The sequence below is a fragment of the Mobula birostris genome, chromosome 31 (assembly GCF_030028105.1).
Source record: "Mobula birostris isolate sMobBir1 chromosome 31, sMobBir1.hap1, whole genome shotgun sequence".
NCBI classification, from domain to species: domain Eukaryota; kingdom Metazoa; phylum Chordata; class Chondrichthyes; order Myliobatiformes; family Myliobatidae; genus Mobula; species Mobula birostris.
In genome coordinates this window covers 4,128,917-4,144,893 of record NC_092400.1, presented here as the reverse complement: position 1 = coordinate 4,144,893, position 15,977 = coordinate 4,128,917, and the positions used below count along the sequence as shown (strand labels likewise).

Sequence of the window (15,977 nt, the reverse complement as noted above, 5' to 3'; positions counted from 1 at the left end):
CTAATTAGCCTGGTTCCACTTTTCCGTCCCAGTTTCTTCTGTACTCTGCCAGTAAAGATATGGGTGCTGTTGACCCTAATCTTCTATATTCTCTGTAACCAGGTGTATCTAAAGTAACTTAACCTTTTTAATTTCAGGTGACAATTTGGTGAATCTAGATTCACTCCAGGTTCACTTGATCATTTCGAAGCTGCAGTGGCCCATACATGGTTTGAATTCTAAATGTGGGGGTAACTGATGATTTGTGTGGCTGCTACATTATTTCGGTCCCTTCTAGCCCAGCAGAGAGCCACATCTTTTCAAAGGGGATTTTGAAGAGCAAGTTATTGCCTTTCTAATGAGTAAACCTCGTAATTATTAGTGCTGGTGGCAGAAGTTTCCTTTGGACAGGACGTAGAAGTGGTTGGGTAGACTTCGAATCCACATGCACACTTTCTAGGTTCTTGGAGGGTAGCTAGTTGGCAGATGAGATACCTGTGGTTCTGATGGTCAATCTTGTGTTCATGGGATGTGTACGCCTGATAGTAACATTTCCCATGTCTAGGGAGCCACCCAGAAGCATCAGAAATCAGGCTTGTTATCCCTGATTTACTGTATGTACAGTGTAATCTATAAAATATAGTATAGATTGCAATACGAAATTCTGCTCCTATGTCTTATGGTCTTATGGTATATGAAAAAATTAGTGTGGAAAGAAAGAAAAAGTTGTGAGGTAGTGTTCGTAGTTCATTATCTGTTCAGAAATGTGACGGCGGGAAGGATGAATCTGTTCCTAAAACGTTGAGCGTGTGTCTTCAGCCTCCCGTACCTTCCCCACCCCACCCTCCGATGGTAGCAATGAGGAGAGGGCATGCCCTGGGTGGTGGGGGTGTCCTTAACGATGGGCGCCTCTGTTGTGAGGCGTCACCATTTGACAATGTCCTTGATGCTGGGGAGGCTAATGCCCATGATGGAGCTGGCTGAGGTTACAACTCTCTGCAGCCTTTTCTGATCCTGTGCGTTGGCCCCCCCTGTGCCAACTGGTGATGCAGCCAGTCAGAACGCCCTCCACGGTACCTCTGTAGAAATTTGCTCGTCTTTGGTGACGTGCGACAGCGGTTGCTGAGGCTGAAGGACCTGGGGTGGGGTTGCCAATGATATGAAAATAGATGGGTGGGCACGTTGCATTGGGAATATTCAGACTCGGCAACTGGGTGTAGGCAGGCTGACTGTGGGCAAATCTGTGGCAAATGCAGTTTGATGTGGAAAAAGTGTGAGGTAATGTTCTTCGGTAAGAGAGACCGCAACCAAATGAAGAAACATGGCTGATGAGTGACATACAGAGGGTTGCAGGTGTTCTTGTGCATGAATCTCAAGAGGTTGGCAGATACCTGAAGCAAGCAACACACACAAGTTGCTGGAGGAACTCAGCAGCTCAGGCAGCATCTATGGAAAAGTGTAAACGATCGATATTTCAGGCCAAGACCCTTCATCGGGACTGTCCCGAAAGGGTCTTAGCTCGAAACATCGGCTGTTTACTCTTTTCTACAGATGCTGAATTCCTCCAGCATTTTGGGAGTATTATTTTGATTTCCAGCATCTGCAGATTTTCTCTTGTTTGTGAGCTGAAACAAGCAGTTAGTCAATGCCGCAAGAGAGCTGGCGTTTAGAAGTAGAAGTATTACTGCAATTGTGCAGAGTACTGGTAAGGCCAACCCTGGAGGACTGGCTACAGTTTTGGTCTCCCTGTTTAAGAAAAAGGTATTCTGGCAGTAGAGGAGGACTAAAAGAGCTTTCCTAGGCTAATTCCTGAGGTGAAAGTGATGTGAATGAAAATTAGGCGTCGATTCTTTGGGTGTTTAGAAAATGAGGGGTGATCTTCCTGAAATGTACGAGATCGTATGAGGGCACGAGAAGACCGATGTTGACTAACTCCTTGCAAAAAGTGGTGAACTCTTGACCATGAGGAGCTGGTGGAGGATGGGTGACTGGTGGTAGTTAAGGCGGAAATAGATAAATGCTTGAAAGATGAAGAGGTTGTAGGCTGAGGGGCTGGCATACACACACAAGGAGATAACACACTCAAAATGCTGGAGGAACTCGGCTGGTCAGGCGGCATCGATGTTGGTTTTGTCCCGTTTCAGGCCCTGTGGCGCATCGGGTGGCTTTTTGCTGTTTCCATAGAATTTAACTTTTTCACGAGGACGAATTGCTGTATCGGCGCTCAACCCAGCATGGATGGAAGGCGTGCAAGGGGAAGCCGGATTCGAACTTGGGACTACTTGCCTCGAAGTCCGGTGCTGATATCAGCGTCTGTGGCGCGGAGTAAAGTGTTGACGCTTCAGGCTGAGACACTTCATCAGGAATCATCAGTAGGTGAAGGGCCTCGGCCTGAAACATCGACTCCTTCTTCCTCTCCAAAGCTGCTGCTTGACCTGCCGAGTCCCTCCAGCATTTCGATTGTGTTACTCTGGGTTTCCAGCATCTTGTGTTTACCAGAGGAGATGAGGCCTAGGCCGATCAGCCATGATCGTATTCAACGGTAGGGCAGGCTGGAGGGGCTGATTGGCCTAGTGTTAGAAGAGGGCAGCTGGTACAACTTCAGCTCAACCAAGTTATTGCCTCTGTGCCAGGAGAGGAAAGACTGGGTTGGAGAGGGGGAAGAGAACACAGAAGGGACTGCTCCAACGAGAACTGAAGTGTTCCACGTTGAGTGTTATCGAAGTGCTGGCAGGCGGTCTGGGCAGCTGATTAGTTTTGTAATAGAATAGTCGTATCAATTATTGAAATGAATCACTGAATAATCGTAGTGCCGTTCAGCTTGACATCAGCACAGACCACTGAGCAGCCTGCTTAGTGCACAGTTTGCCAGGAAGTGCCTTCAATTCTATTTTTAGCAAGCGTACCTATGTCCTTTGGGTACTGAGCAGTAGCTGATGCTAGTCGGAGCAGATTGTATCTCCCCAGCTGTCTTAGTGCGACTTGCAAGGTAGGGAGGCTGATCTGTGGATAAGACATCTGTTTGCGTCATTCTCGTGTAAGGGGATTGCTGCACATAATCATTTCTCTCTGCCTCTTGGCTCTTCGTGTTCACGGTCCCGTGCCTCTCCCTCTACCTTGTGAATCTCCGCACTGTTTTATTTCTGAATTGGTGCAACCATTCCGGTTGTATCCCGCAGGAATTCTTGCTATTATGGATGGCCTTTCGTTATTCATTTCTTATGTAGAGATAAGGCATGGTAACATGCCCTTCTGACCTAACGAGCCCTCGCCGCCCAATTACACCCATGTCACCAAATTTGTCCTTAAAATGAAACCATAAGTTCATACATGGTTAGGCAACGTCTGCAGGGACAAAGTGATGGTAATGATTCTGATCTATGGCCTTTCATCAGCTGGAGAACTATATTTGGGCTGTTGCTGGTTGCCCCTCCTTCCTGTTCCTGTTCTGAGATGCCTGTGCGCCTCTGGCACTGGGATTGGACTTGGACATGAAGCTCACTGTGGTTGTGCATCTCTCGAGAAGGTCAGGAGGGACGTCCGCTCAGATGGAACGGTTCCCAACCAAAGACAGCTCAAACGGAGGTCAGCAGGCGCGAGCCCAGGTCTTGTGACTAAATCCTATGCGGACATTCTCACCGAGTTTATGCGCAGACAAAAAGCTGGACTTGCTTCTGTGGCCCAGCGCTCATACCTGAGTCTTGTTCTCGGTCGGGATTCTTTTGTACATCTTCTATAACACAGCAACAAGTCCATTGTCAGACACGGCCCTACTGCTCCTGCTCTTTGCCAGAAGGTATTAGTTTATCTGGTTTACCTCGTGGAGGCTCTTACCAACACACTGGGGAGAACAGTGAGCTTTCAGCTCTTCTGCCCGTCTGTTGTGTTGATCAGTTGGAGCAGTTCCAGATATTTTTATGTTCTCACATTAAAACCTTTGCAAGTTGGAGTTTGAGAGTCCATGGGTCCAGGTGCCTGCCCACCGGTACCCACCTGGGCCCAGGGGCCTGCCTGCCGGTGCCCACCTGGGTCTAGGGGCCTGCCCGCCGATACCCGCCTGGGTCCATGCTTGCTGACTTTAAGTGAAAATCCAAAGACTGGGTATGGCTACCACAGCCACTATTGGTAATTTACACCACAATAATGGATAAATGGAGATGAGGATGAACTGTAACAAATAGAGAGTTAAGATCCTGGTGTCCAGCCAGCATCATCCAATCCATGCTCTCTCCTTGCTAATATCATCAGATAGGAGGTGCAGGAACCTTAGGTCCCACACCATCAACCATCAGGCTCCTGGTCCGATGTGGCTAACTCACTCCCCTCAGCTCTGAACGGATTCCTCAACCTGTCAAAGACGCTACAACTCATGTTCTCAGTATTATCTATTGCTTCATTTGCACAACTTGTCTTCTTTTGCACATTGATTATTTGTTAGTCTTTATGTACAGTTTTCATAAATTCTATTGTATTTCATTATTTTCCCGTAAACACGTAAATGAATCTCATGACACAGACTCAGTGGCCAGCTCATTCAATGCAGGAGTGGAAGACTCTGCTGTCGAAGCCCATCCCAGTTATAACATGGGGCTATTTGAGTTACTGTCACCTTCCAGTCAACTTGAACCAGTCTGGCCATTCTCCTCTGACCGCTCTCATTAACAAGGCGTTTCCCCCTCAGACCTGATGATCACTGGCTGCTTCAGTTATTTTTCGCAATAGTCTCTGTAAATTATAGAGCTGGGTCCCTAACCTGGGGTCCTCGGACCCTCATTTAATGGTATTAGTCCATGGCATAAAAAAGCTTGGGAACCCCTGTTCTAGAGACTGTTGTGTGTGAAAACCCCAGCAGATCAGCGGTTTCTGAGATACTGAAACCACCCTGTCTGGCACCAATAATTATTCCACAGTCAAGTTACTTAGATCGTATTTTTCCCCATCCTGATGCTTAGTCTGAATAGCAGCTACCTCCTTGACCTGCCTTAATGCATTGAGTTGCTGCCACATGATTGGCTGATTAGACATTTGCATTAACGAGCTGGTGTGCAGATGTACCTAATGAAGTGGCACTGACTGTATGTATTGGTTGAAGCTGCAGATTTCTGAGTTTCAGTCAGAAACGAGAAGAAATACTGGGCTGCTTGCGGTCTGAAAAAAGTACTAGCTGAACCATTCGAGGCAGCAGTTTAAGATTGGCTGGAGAACCTCAATAAATTTTAGTATAAAATTAATAGTTGTCAAAAGTAATTTAAAGAGAGTATTGTGAGTAGTGATCTGTTATGAGTCAAAGACCTTTCTCAGCACCATTATCTAGTGCTTGCTTGTTTTGGTCCTGTCATCTTACTGTGACTGAATTCAATGACTATCAATTATATTTTCACATTAATGAGTGGCTGAGCCTAAGGAAGTAGCTACTGAGAATATCTATATCATTTGATAATGAATTAACTTTTCCTTTTGGCTTCGGGGCTTGTTGGATTAGGGTCTAAATTGTTATTTTTCTTTTATTTAACTTTCTTTATGCTTGCCTATATGTTTGTATCATCACTTGTTTGTAAATGTTCAATGGATTTTCACCCACTTGTAGTATATCTGGTTCTGTACTTCAGTAAATCTTGTCTAAGGTGTAAGGTTTTGTCTGTAAGCCTGTGTCATGGCAGTGTAAATCAAGACTGCCCTTGTCTCAGCGGAGAAGATTCCCTTTATCTGCGAGCTTGAGCCAATTTTCGGTATAAGGAAATACGAGGTGCAGGTTTTTTGTCGGAGTGAGTTGGTACAGCTACAGTTATTTCCCTTCCACTGTTACTTGCTCACAGTGCTTTGCTGTTTTTTATCTCTAATAAAATGGCTGTAACCACATTCTTCACTTCTGAAGAACGCTGTGGACAGTATCGTCTCTGGTTGTAGGGAGAAGAGTTCCTCTTGCTGACGGCCTCCCTCTGTGACGTTACTGATGGTCTCTGTACAGAGGTGTCTCCTGTCAGCTCTCTGCTTAGGGGATGTTGGGTGATCTTTCTTGTTTCACTGACGTTGCTCTCCCCTGGCTGTGGGCAGCAGTGTGTGGCTCATGGGGCGTGCCTTGGCTGGCTCGTTTCTGTGCTCACTCTGGGAGGGAAGGGGTCGGAAATGCAAGGGGGAGTGTTTCCATGCCCACACTTGCCCTCCATATGTGCTGGGGTGGTGGTGATTAAACCCCACTTTGGATCTTGTGAGCCCCTCAAGGGAGGTGACGTTTAACAACTGGGGGCCTTGCTCCTGGGCTCCTCCCTTCCGTCTTGAGCTGTAACCAGCTGGTTAACCCCCTGCTTCTTCCCTCATTGTCCCCCTTCCACAGTAGCCCGTCTCTCTGGCCAGCCTAGTCTACGTTTCAGTGAGCTAACAGTTCATTCACATGGCTGTTGCTGTGAGAGGACCCAGCTGGGAGCTTGCCCTGTCACGTCTTCAGATTGTCCAAAACAGTATCAGGGCCAGTGAAAGAAGGGTCGATTTGCATTGATACCAAGACAACACCGTGCCTTTCAGCCAGTGACGCTGGACCCCATTGGCCATCGTGGGCTTGGGTAACTCCTAAGAGCAGTGCAGTCTGTTTCAGAGATGTTTGTTTGTTGAGGGATAAGTGCTGACCGGAGCTCTGGGAGAAACTTTCCTCACTCTTCGGGGGCAGTGGCTCCTTTCTCCTCCCACCGAGGCAGCTGATAGGATGCTGTTTTAGAAGCTGAGGGGCAGTATTTTCCGAGCTTATGCAACTCTGCTCTGAAGGACCAGCCTAGATTTTCTGTTCCCTGGAGTGGGATCCAAACCCACAACTTGGATGCAGCAGTAAGCCAAACATGTCTTAAACGTGCTCTGTTTATGTTCAGGCAAATGAATATTGAGTTCGAGGACTATTTGCAGTGGACCATACCATCTTCCTTAGAACAAGTGTGCAGTCAGCAGGATATTTCAGTCACCTTCGGACCGAGGGCCCACGGCAGAAGAGGCCAGTCGTTCCTCTGGAGCCATTGTTAAAAGATCGGACCTTGAAATGAAGCATGTTTCTGAGAGGAAATGACGACTCCTGAAAGTGTGTAGTCATGATCATTAAGATTTGCTGAGCGTCAGAAATGGATTGGAAATTGTCTCCAAATACTCACTTGTGGCAGTGCTAGCCTTTTTGCTCTTGAGCGCAGTAGAATTACCGCACTCGTTATCCAGTTGATAGCTTTTTCAAAAAAAACCTGTGCTCTTTAGCAAGCTGATACTGGCCTTTCCAAAGTGCAATTTTGATATTTTGTGTTTGTGTTATTTTTTTCTGCTGTCTTTTTGAACTTGGTTGTCAGTAGCTCACTGTTTATCCTCAGAGACCAGAATAATGGTGAATCTGCTAATGCTTTCTGTTATCACAAGGGTGGTTTTGGAGGCAGAGAGGAGGAAGTTAGGGTCAGGTTAGAGTTTAGGGACAAGGATGTGGGAGAATTGGAGGATAGTCTCTGCTCCAAGCTTGAAGGACAGTGACATGGTCGTGGAACACCTGCAGGCTGAGCTGGGCTGACTGACCAGCGTGGATGAAGGCTGTGGCTCCCCCAGGGTTGGCAGGTTATCGTGGGGAGGTTTTGGAGTGGGTGTTCTGTGCGGGGCAGGAGGAACGCGGTCTGATGACCCCCACTCCCCCCCACCACACAGTTTCTGAAGCAGTGGTTTCGAGGGTTGGTTTTCGGGTTCCTGATGTTGGTGAATCCCGAGCTCCTGGCCTGGTGTTTGGTGTTAGGTGGGTCATGTGGTTAATGCTGAGGGTCAAGGCCTCAGGGTGGAATCGGAAGTCTGGAAGTCAAGGCCCATTGGCCGGATGCCCAGGTCTGTGAATCTAGGACAATGGAAGGTTCTCTGCATCCCCAAATCCAAGCCCGCTGGAGGCCGACGAACACGGCCTGTCTTGGGGTTGGAGGATAGTGCGTGTGTGAGGGTGGGAGGAATGGGGTTTGTTTCGCTGCTCTGTTGTGTTCTGTGTTGTTCTGCTGAGCATTGTGTGGGTATGCTCTGTTGCCGCCGGAATGTGTGAGGGCTGTGTTACGGGCTGCCCCCAGCACACCCTCAGGTGTGTTGGTTGTTAAACACAAACGACGCGCTTCACTGTATGTCTTGATGTACAAGTGATAAATCTTGAATTGTCAGTACTTTCCTGCTTCTTGCAGATAGTACACTTCGACCTTCTTTAGAATAACTAGCAATGAATTGCACAAATAATCTTAAAACCAGTTGCAGGAGGTATAAATTAGTTGTTTAAAAATGAAATAATTCATTAGTGCTAAACAACCTATTAGCATGAGGCAATGTTTTCATTTCTATGCTTTCTGCCTTCAAGTATTTTAAAGTCCCAAACCTAAATTGTAATGTTTCCCCTTTTGCTTTAACCTGGTTTCTATTTTTATTTTGTATTCCATAGTTTAAGAGGAAAAAATAGTGCTGAGCTACTTTAACGTTCTCTGAGAATTCTTTGATATGATTGGCTGTCTCCGCTGACTGCGTCACGAGGACACTGGCTCAATTGTGGCCAGGTTTCAAATGTGAAGCAGTGCCACTGCCTGAGCAGGCCTATACTTGAGTCTTTATTTTGTGTACCATCAGAAAACAGCATTGATACAGTAAGTGGAAAGCGGCTGTAAATAAAATTTAATGGGTCAGTGGGTTAAGGCTTAGGTTTTCATTTTGGCAAAAAAAAAACAAGTCAAGAATTCAGTCCCCCAAGACCCTGTTTTTTAAAAGTTCTGGAATCCCGTCTAATAAAATCAGAAAGTGACTTATTCATGCAGTGTTAATCTATAGAGAATAGCAGTCCCTTTGTATATTCAGTGGGTTTCGTTTGTTTTTGTGGAAAAAACAGACGGGATCATGATTTCCAAACCATTTGGTTTAAATCCCCTTGAATTAAAAATAGAATTTGTCTCATAGCTCATTACATTTACCAAAACAAATGATAAATGGGCCAGCAAATGGTATGATCCAAGCACTTAGTTTAAAAAAAAATAAAATAAGTATTTTTTTTGCAGGATTATTTATAGACGGAGTGATTTTTTTTAGAAAACGAACTGGAATTGTAACCTATTTTAAAGCTATCTGCCTGTGCTCAAATTTGCAAGTCCTGTTTGCTTACATCACAAACGTTAGTAGTGTATGCTTTCCACCTAATTCCACAATAACCATGAGTCCTAGTGAGTCACTGGGAACCTGAAACTTAAAACAAAGCAAAGCATGAATAGCTTTTACTTTTAAGAGAATATTTTAAGCCTTTCTAAAGTAGGGGATTATAAGCAAGTAATCCAATCTCTTGAGAGCAAAAAAGCTGCACTTGGCCACTTGAGATGGTAACACGGCATTGAACAGCAAATTCTTGTTTTTAAGAAAACAGGTAAAATTTACTGTGCAGTTCTATGCGTTCATTTTTCTTAAATCGTAAGAATAAGTTCTTAGAACTCTGTGTATTTTAAAATTTGTGTGCTAAGATCTTTGTGTTTCATTGGGATAGTTAGAGTTGATGAATAGTTCTGCTTGCCTTTGTGTAATCATTCATTTTCTTTTGTCCTGTATTTTGGAATGTGTGGTAGGAGTAGTGAGATTCTCTTTTGTTTCTGACATGAAGTAATCCAGTATTTATACTGCAAGAGGAGGATCTGCAGGAAACATGGATCTTTGGTGGTGTGGTTTATCTAGTTTCCTGTTTTGAATGCCTTTGTCTTGCCCTTGAGTGCGCTTGCCTCCTACTTGCCAGATCTTTGTGCAAGCCCTTCTCAGAACCCGTCTTGTGCTTCTGTGTTGAAAATGGTGGGGGCGCCCCTAACCACCGTCTTCGAAGATCACAGACGCTGGTCCTTTAATTTGTCGTCTCTCCATCACTTGCTCAACCCATGCATTTGTTGACACAGCAAACAAGTGAAGCTGGAGAGCGAGAGTCAGTCAATGGCTGTACCAAACCCTGCTCGTCACCTCCTGAGGGTGGATGCAAGAAACTGCAGCACTGAGGGCCTTTCGCAAGGCGCTGCAGGTGAGCAGCTGAACAACAGAGGAGGCCACGATGTTGCAGGAGAGGTGCTAGCTTGGTTACAAGATTGGCTGACTGGCAGGAGGCAAAGAGTGGGAATAAAGGCTGGGAGAAAAGCCAGCCTTCTCTGGTTGGCTGACAGTGACTGGTGCCGTTCCCCTGGGGTGGTGCTGCGTCCACAACGTCTCACGTTGTGTGTTAATGATCTGGACGATGGAATTGGTGGCTTTGTGGCGAAGTTTGCTGAAGATATGAAGATGGGGGTAGAGTCTGCAAAAGGGATTTGTCACGTCAGGTGAATGGGCAAAGAAGTGGCAGATGGATACAGCCTGGTAAAGGGTATGGCCATGCACTTGGTGGAAGGAATAAAGGCACAGACTTTTTTTCTAAATGAGGAGAAAATTCAGAAATTGGAGGTGCAAAGATACCTGGAAGTCCTGGGGCAGGATTCCCCAAAGGTTAACTTGTAGGTTGAGTTAATGGTAAGGAATGTTACCATTTACATAGAACATAGAATAGTACAGCACAGTACAGGCCCTTCGGCCCTCAAACCCTGCCTCCCACATAACCCCCCACCTTAAATTCCTCCATATACCTGTCTAGTAGTCTCTTAACTTTCACTAGTGTATCTGCCTCCACCACTGACTCAGGCAGTGCATTCCACGCACCAACCACTCTCTGAGTAAAAAAACCTTCCTCTAATATCCCCCTTGAACTTCCCACCCCTTACCTTAAAGCCATGTCCTCTTGTAAATTTACTTCAAGAGGACTAAAATATAAAGGGAAGGACATCATGCTGAAGTTTTATAGGGCATTGGCCAGACCACTCTCGGTGTATGAGCACCTTGGGCCCCATATCTCAGGGACGGGATGGCATTAGAGAGAGTCTAGAGGAGGTTTTTTTGACTGTTGAGGCAGTTTTCTGCCCTCATCCTGGTAGCAGTGTGCATTCCACCTCAGGCCTATGTCAGACAGGCTCTGGAGAAGCTGAGCACGATGGTCAGTAGTCGTAAACAGAGCATCCTGATGCCTTCCCTGTTATTGTGGGAGATTTCAGCCAGGCCAGTGTGAACAACCACCACCAACATATCAGCTGTGGAACCAGAGGAGCCAACACACGATCAAGAATGCTTACCATATCATCCCACGTTCACACTTTGGAAAGTCCAGTCACCTGTCTGTACCTCTACTCCCAGCATATAGGCAGAGATTAAAGACTGCAGCACCAGAGGTGAGAACCAAGAAGGTATGGTGAAGGGAGGCAGAGGAGTATTTACAGGGCTGCTTTGAGTTGGTGGACTGGACAATATTCACAGATTCGTCTTCAAGTCTGAATGAGTGCACCACAGTTCTCACTGACTTCATCAAAACCTGTGTGGGTGAGTGTGTGCCTATGAGAACATATCGAACATGCCCAAACCAAAAGCCGTGCATGAACCAGTAGATTCATAGTCTGCTGAGGGTTAGATCTGTGGCATTCAAGATCAGTGATTCAGAACTTTACAAGAAGGACAGGTATGACCTATTTTAAGAGCAAAAAAAAACTCCAATTATGATTGAAGATAGAGAAGGAATCGGATGCACGACAGCTCTGGCAGGGTTTGCTACAAGGTGAAACCTAATATCACGAATAGCTGTGGTGTTTCACTCGCAGATGAGGTAAATACTTTTCATGCACACTTTGAATGGGAGAATAAAGCTGCCGCTGTGCGAATTCCTGCGGTATCCGGTGACCCTGTCATCTCTGTCTCGAAGGCCGATATCAGAAGAGGTTTCCTGAGGGTGAACCCTCACAAGGCATCAGGCCCCGATGAAGTACTTGGCAGGCCTCTGAAAACCTGGGCCAGCCAACTGGTGGGAGTGTTCAAGGACACCTTCACTCTCTCACAGGTGCAGGCGGAGGTTCCCCACTGCTTCAGAAGGGTGGCAATCATATCGGTGCCCAAGAAGAGCAGGGTGAGCTGTCTGAATGACTGTTGCCCAGTTGCACTGTGACGAAATGCTTTGAGAGGTTGATCATGGGTGGAATCAACTGGCTGCAATTTACCTATCGCCGCAATAGGTTTACAGCAGATGCACTCCCACTGGCTGTCCACTCGGCAATGGATCACCTGGACGGTCGTAATACCTAGCTGCTTACTGGCTACAGCTCAGCATTCAACACAATTGTACCCTCAATTCTAATCGGAAATCTCCAAAACCTGGGCCTCCCTACCTTCTTCTGCAACTGGTTCCTTGACTTCCTCACTGGGAGACCACAGTCTGGGCAGATCAGAAGTAGCATCTCCTCACTTGACGGTCAACACTGGTCGCCCTAAGGACGTGTGCTTAGGCCTCTGCTCTACTCCCTCCCACGAATGTGCGGCCAGGCGCAGCTCAAGCGCTCTCTATAAATTTGCTGACAACATAACTATCGTTGGCAGAATTTCAGATGGTGACACCGTGGTGTACAGGGGGGAGATAGATCAGCTGGTTGAGAGGTGACACAACAACCTTGCACTCAACGTCAGTAAGACCAAAGAATTGATTGTGGAGATCAGGAAGGGTAAGTCGAGGCAACACACACCAGTCCTCATCGAGGGATCAGCAACGGACAGGGTGAGCACTTTAAAAGTTCCTGGGTGTCAACATCTCTAAAGAGCTATCCTGGGCTGAGCATACTGATGTAGTAACAAAGAAGGCACGACACTGGCAGTATCTCATTAGGAGTTTGAGGAGATTTGGTACGTCACCAAGGACACTGGCAAATTTCTACAGATGCACCATTGGAGAGCATTCTACCTGGTTGCATCACTGTCTGGTATGCAGGGGCCACTGCACAGGATTGGAAAAAGCTGCAGAGATTTGTAAACTCAACCAGTGCCATCGTGGGCACGAGACTCCCCAGCATCCAGGACCCTTTCCAAAGTCGATGCCTCAAAAAGGCAGCATCATCATTCAGGACCTCCATCACCCAAGGACATGCCCTCTTCTCATTGCTACCATCAAGGAGAGGTACAGGAGCCTGACGGGAGACACTCCGCATTTCAGGAACAGCTTCTCCTCCACCATCAGGTTTCTGAATGGACATGGAGCCCGTGAACACCACCTCACTGCTTCTCCGCTCTCTTTTTGCACGACTTACTTAATTTATGGTTTTGGATTACTGTGTATTCCATTGTACTGCTGCCGCAAAACAACACGTTTCACTACATGTGCTGGTGATCCTAAACCGGGTTCTGATCCTGGGAAGGAAAGGGTTAACACATGAGTGTTTGCTGGCTCTGGGCTTGTACTTGCTGGAGTTTAGAGAAATGCAGAAGGTTCTCATTGAAGCCCACTGAATATTGAAAGGCCTGGATAAAGTGGACGTGCTGGGGATGTTTTCATTCGGAGGAGATTCTGGGACTAGAGGGCACAGCCTCAGGAACAGAAGGATCCCTTCTTTTTGAAAGCACTATTGGCTGTTGTACCTTCTTTGTGATGGCACTTGCATGCTGATCCCAGGACAGGTCCTCTGGTTATGATAAAGCCATGGAAATTAAATTTACTGACTCTTTTGAACATTAAGAAAAGACCCACACTTGTATTTGGCAGTGGCTTTCCATTCCTCAAACCTACCAATGCACTACCCGCCAAAGAATCAGTGTGATGCATTTGCTGTTGTTGTGCAGGTAAAGATTGGCAGCTCCTTTCGTAATACGATGGCTGGTGAGTTGATTCATTTTTGAGGTTGGCTTACAAAGAAGCGAGACCAAGACTTGGGCATTATACCCTGGTGTTCAGTAATTGCCTTGTGTTCTCACAACTGTGCTTGTTCAGATGAGTGTATCGTTTAGTTTACTCCATTCCACTAATTACTCGGCTTTTAGATATAAATACTCCCAAATCGTCACACATCGAGCATGATTATCAACTGCACATCCATTTTAGCACAGGAATTTTGCTTTGTCCTCTTTCAATTGTACATAACTCTGCACTGATGAAATGCTCTTTACAAATGCATCAGAATGCCCCACTGTATGTTACACAGAAAAGCTATGTTTTCTTTACCTGTAGTAGAACATGCAATTGAGATTTGCTCTCTCAAACACCAATATAACAACCAGATGGTATTTTTAGTGCAATGAACGATCTGCTGGGGGAGCTTGTGGTCGAGGAGCATCTGTTGAGGGATTTAATATCAATCAGGGCTCCAGGGAGAATAGTTTTTCATAAATACGGTTAAGGAACACTGTTTGTTTGAGCGCAGGTGGCGGTGGGGGTGGGGTGGGGTGGGCCTTGGTTTAATGCTTCAGTGGTAGACTGTGCCAGCCTTACCCCAGATGACACTGGAATGTCCTCCAGGCGGCACTGTAGTGTAGTGGTTAGCACAACGCTTTACAGTACTAGCACCCCGGGTTCAATTCCTGCTACTGCTTGTAAAGAGTTTGTACGTTCTCCAAGTGACCACGTGGGTTTCCTCTGGGTACTCCAGTTTCCTCCCACAGTAGGATTAAATCGGGATTTCTGGGTGGTCTTTCAGTACTGAAGGGCCTATTCCATGCTGTATTGCAAATAAGTAAATAAAAGTAGGCTTCATGTGCCAGAGCGTGATCAAACTGAGCAGAGTGGGCTCTAGATATGCTCCTGGGAGTCGGTACCTCAAACTAATGTGGTGCACCTGGCTCAAGGCAGCTTGTGCCAGTTATGGGAGTATTTCGTACCCAGTTTCAAGAAAAAGTTTGTGAACCCTTTGCAACTACCTAATTTTCTGCACTAAATAACTTAGAAAATGTGGTTTGATCTTCAGCTATCCACAGTAATAGAAAAACACAATCTGCGTCAACTAATAACACACAAACAATTGTGATTTTCATGTCTTTATAGAATGTGCTGTTTAATCATTCGTAGTGCAGGCTGGAAAAAGTATGTGAACCCTTGTATTTAATAACTGGTAGAACCTCCTTTAGCAGCAATAACCTCCACCAAACATTTCCTGTAGCTGCTGATCAGACTTGCACCACGGTGAGGAGGAATTTTAGACCATTCCTCCATACAGAACTGTTTCAGTTCATCATTATTTCTGGGATACCTTGCGTGAACATCTCTCTTCAGGCCATACCACGGCATCTCAATTGGGTTAAGGTCTGGACTCTGACTTGGCCATTCCAAAACACAAATTTTCTTCTTTTTAGACCTTTCTGTTGTTGATTTACTCTTGAGTTTTGGATTACTGCCTTGTGGCATCATCCATCTTCTATTAAGCTTTAGGTGACAGATGCTACCCTTACATTCTCTTGACACAATTTTCAATTCATTGTTCCGCTCTGAGGCAGCATAGCGCCCCTACCCATGATGCTCTCAGGCAGCTTAGCGCCCCGACCCATGATGCTCCTTCCACGATGCTTCACGGTTGGGATGAGGTTTTGGTGTTGGTGTGCAGTGCCCTTTTTCCTCCAAGCAAAGCGATGTATGTAGCTGCCAAAAAGTTCAACATTTCAATGGCCAATAGGCGTTTGGGATTGATTAGTAAAAGCAAATTAAAGCATAGTCAGAGTGGCTTTAGGTCTCGAGGCTTCAGTGAAGAGAGGCTTCATTCAGAGAAAGCAGAGGAAAGAAATGCTCAAGTTTTATTTCCCGTTATTTCTTTATATCTGCTCAGCTAGGACAGTAGAACTGTCAGGCAGGATGGTGCAGTGCTCCTCTTGTGGGACGTGGGAAGGCAGGGAGACCTCCAGTGTCCCTGACGGCTACAGCTGTGCGAAGTGCATCCAGCTACAGCATGCCGCTTAAGGATTTGGAGCTGAACATTTTGAAACTGGACTGTGATTGTTTAAATGCTATTCTCAGTATTGGCGAGAAGTAGTACAATTGTTTCTGTTATTAGTTTAGGCAGATTGTGTTTGTCTATTTTTGTGACTTAGATGAAGATCAGACTGCATTTTGAGTGATTGATGCAGAAAACTAAGAAATTGCAAAGGGTTCACAAACATTTTCTTGCAATTGCATGTTGTACTACCCA

General features: G+C 46.0%; 1 protein-coding gene across 5 annotated transcripts in view; it reads left to right on the top strand.

Annotated features, from left to right (window-relative positions):
• The window catches only part of LOC140190683 (RNA-binding protein Musashi homolog 1-like), a 206,015-nt gene that overhangs the window by 75,943 nt on the left and 114,095 nt on the right, over window positions 1-15,977 (top strand). The window contains exon 1 of one of the 5 annotated variants that reach the window (XM_072247474.1): window positions 8,542-8,600. The exons of the other annotated variants lie outside the window; for them this stretch is intronic. The gene's annotated coding sequence lies outside the window, so the exon portion shown is untranslated. Of the gene's footprint in view, window positions 1-8,541; window positions 8,601-15,977 lie in introns of those variants that run through there. 5 annotated transcript variants of the gene reach the window in all.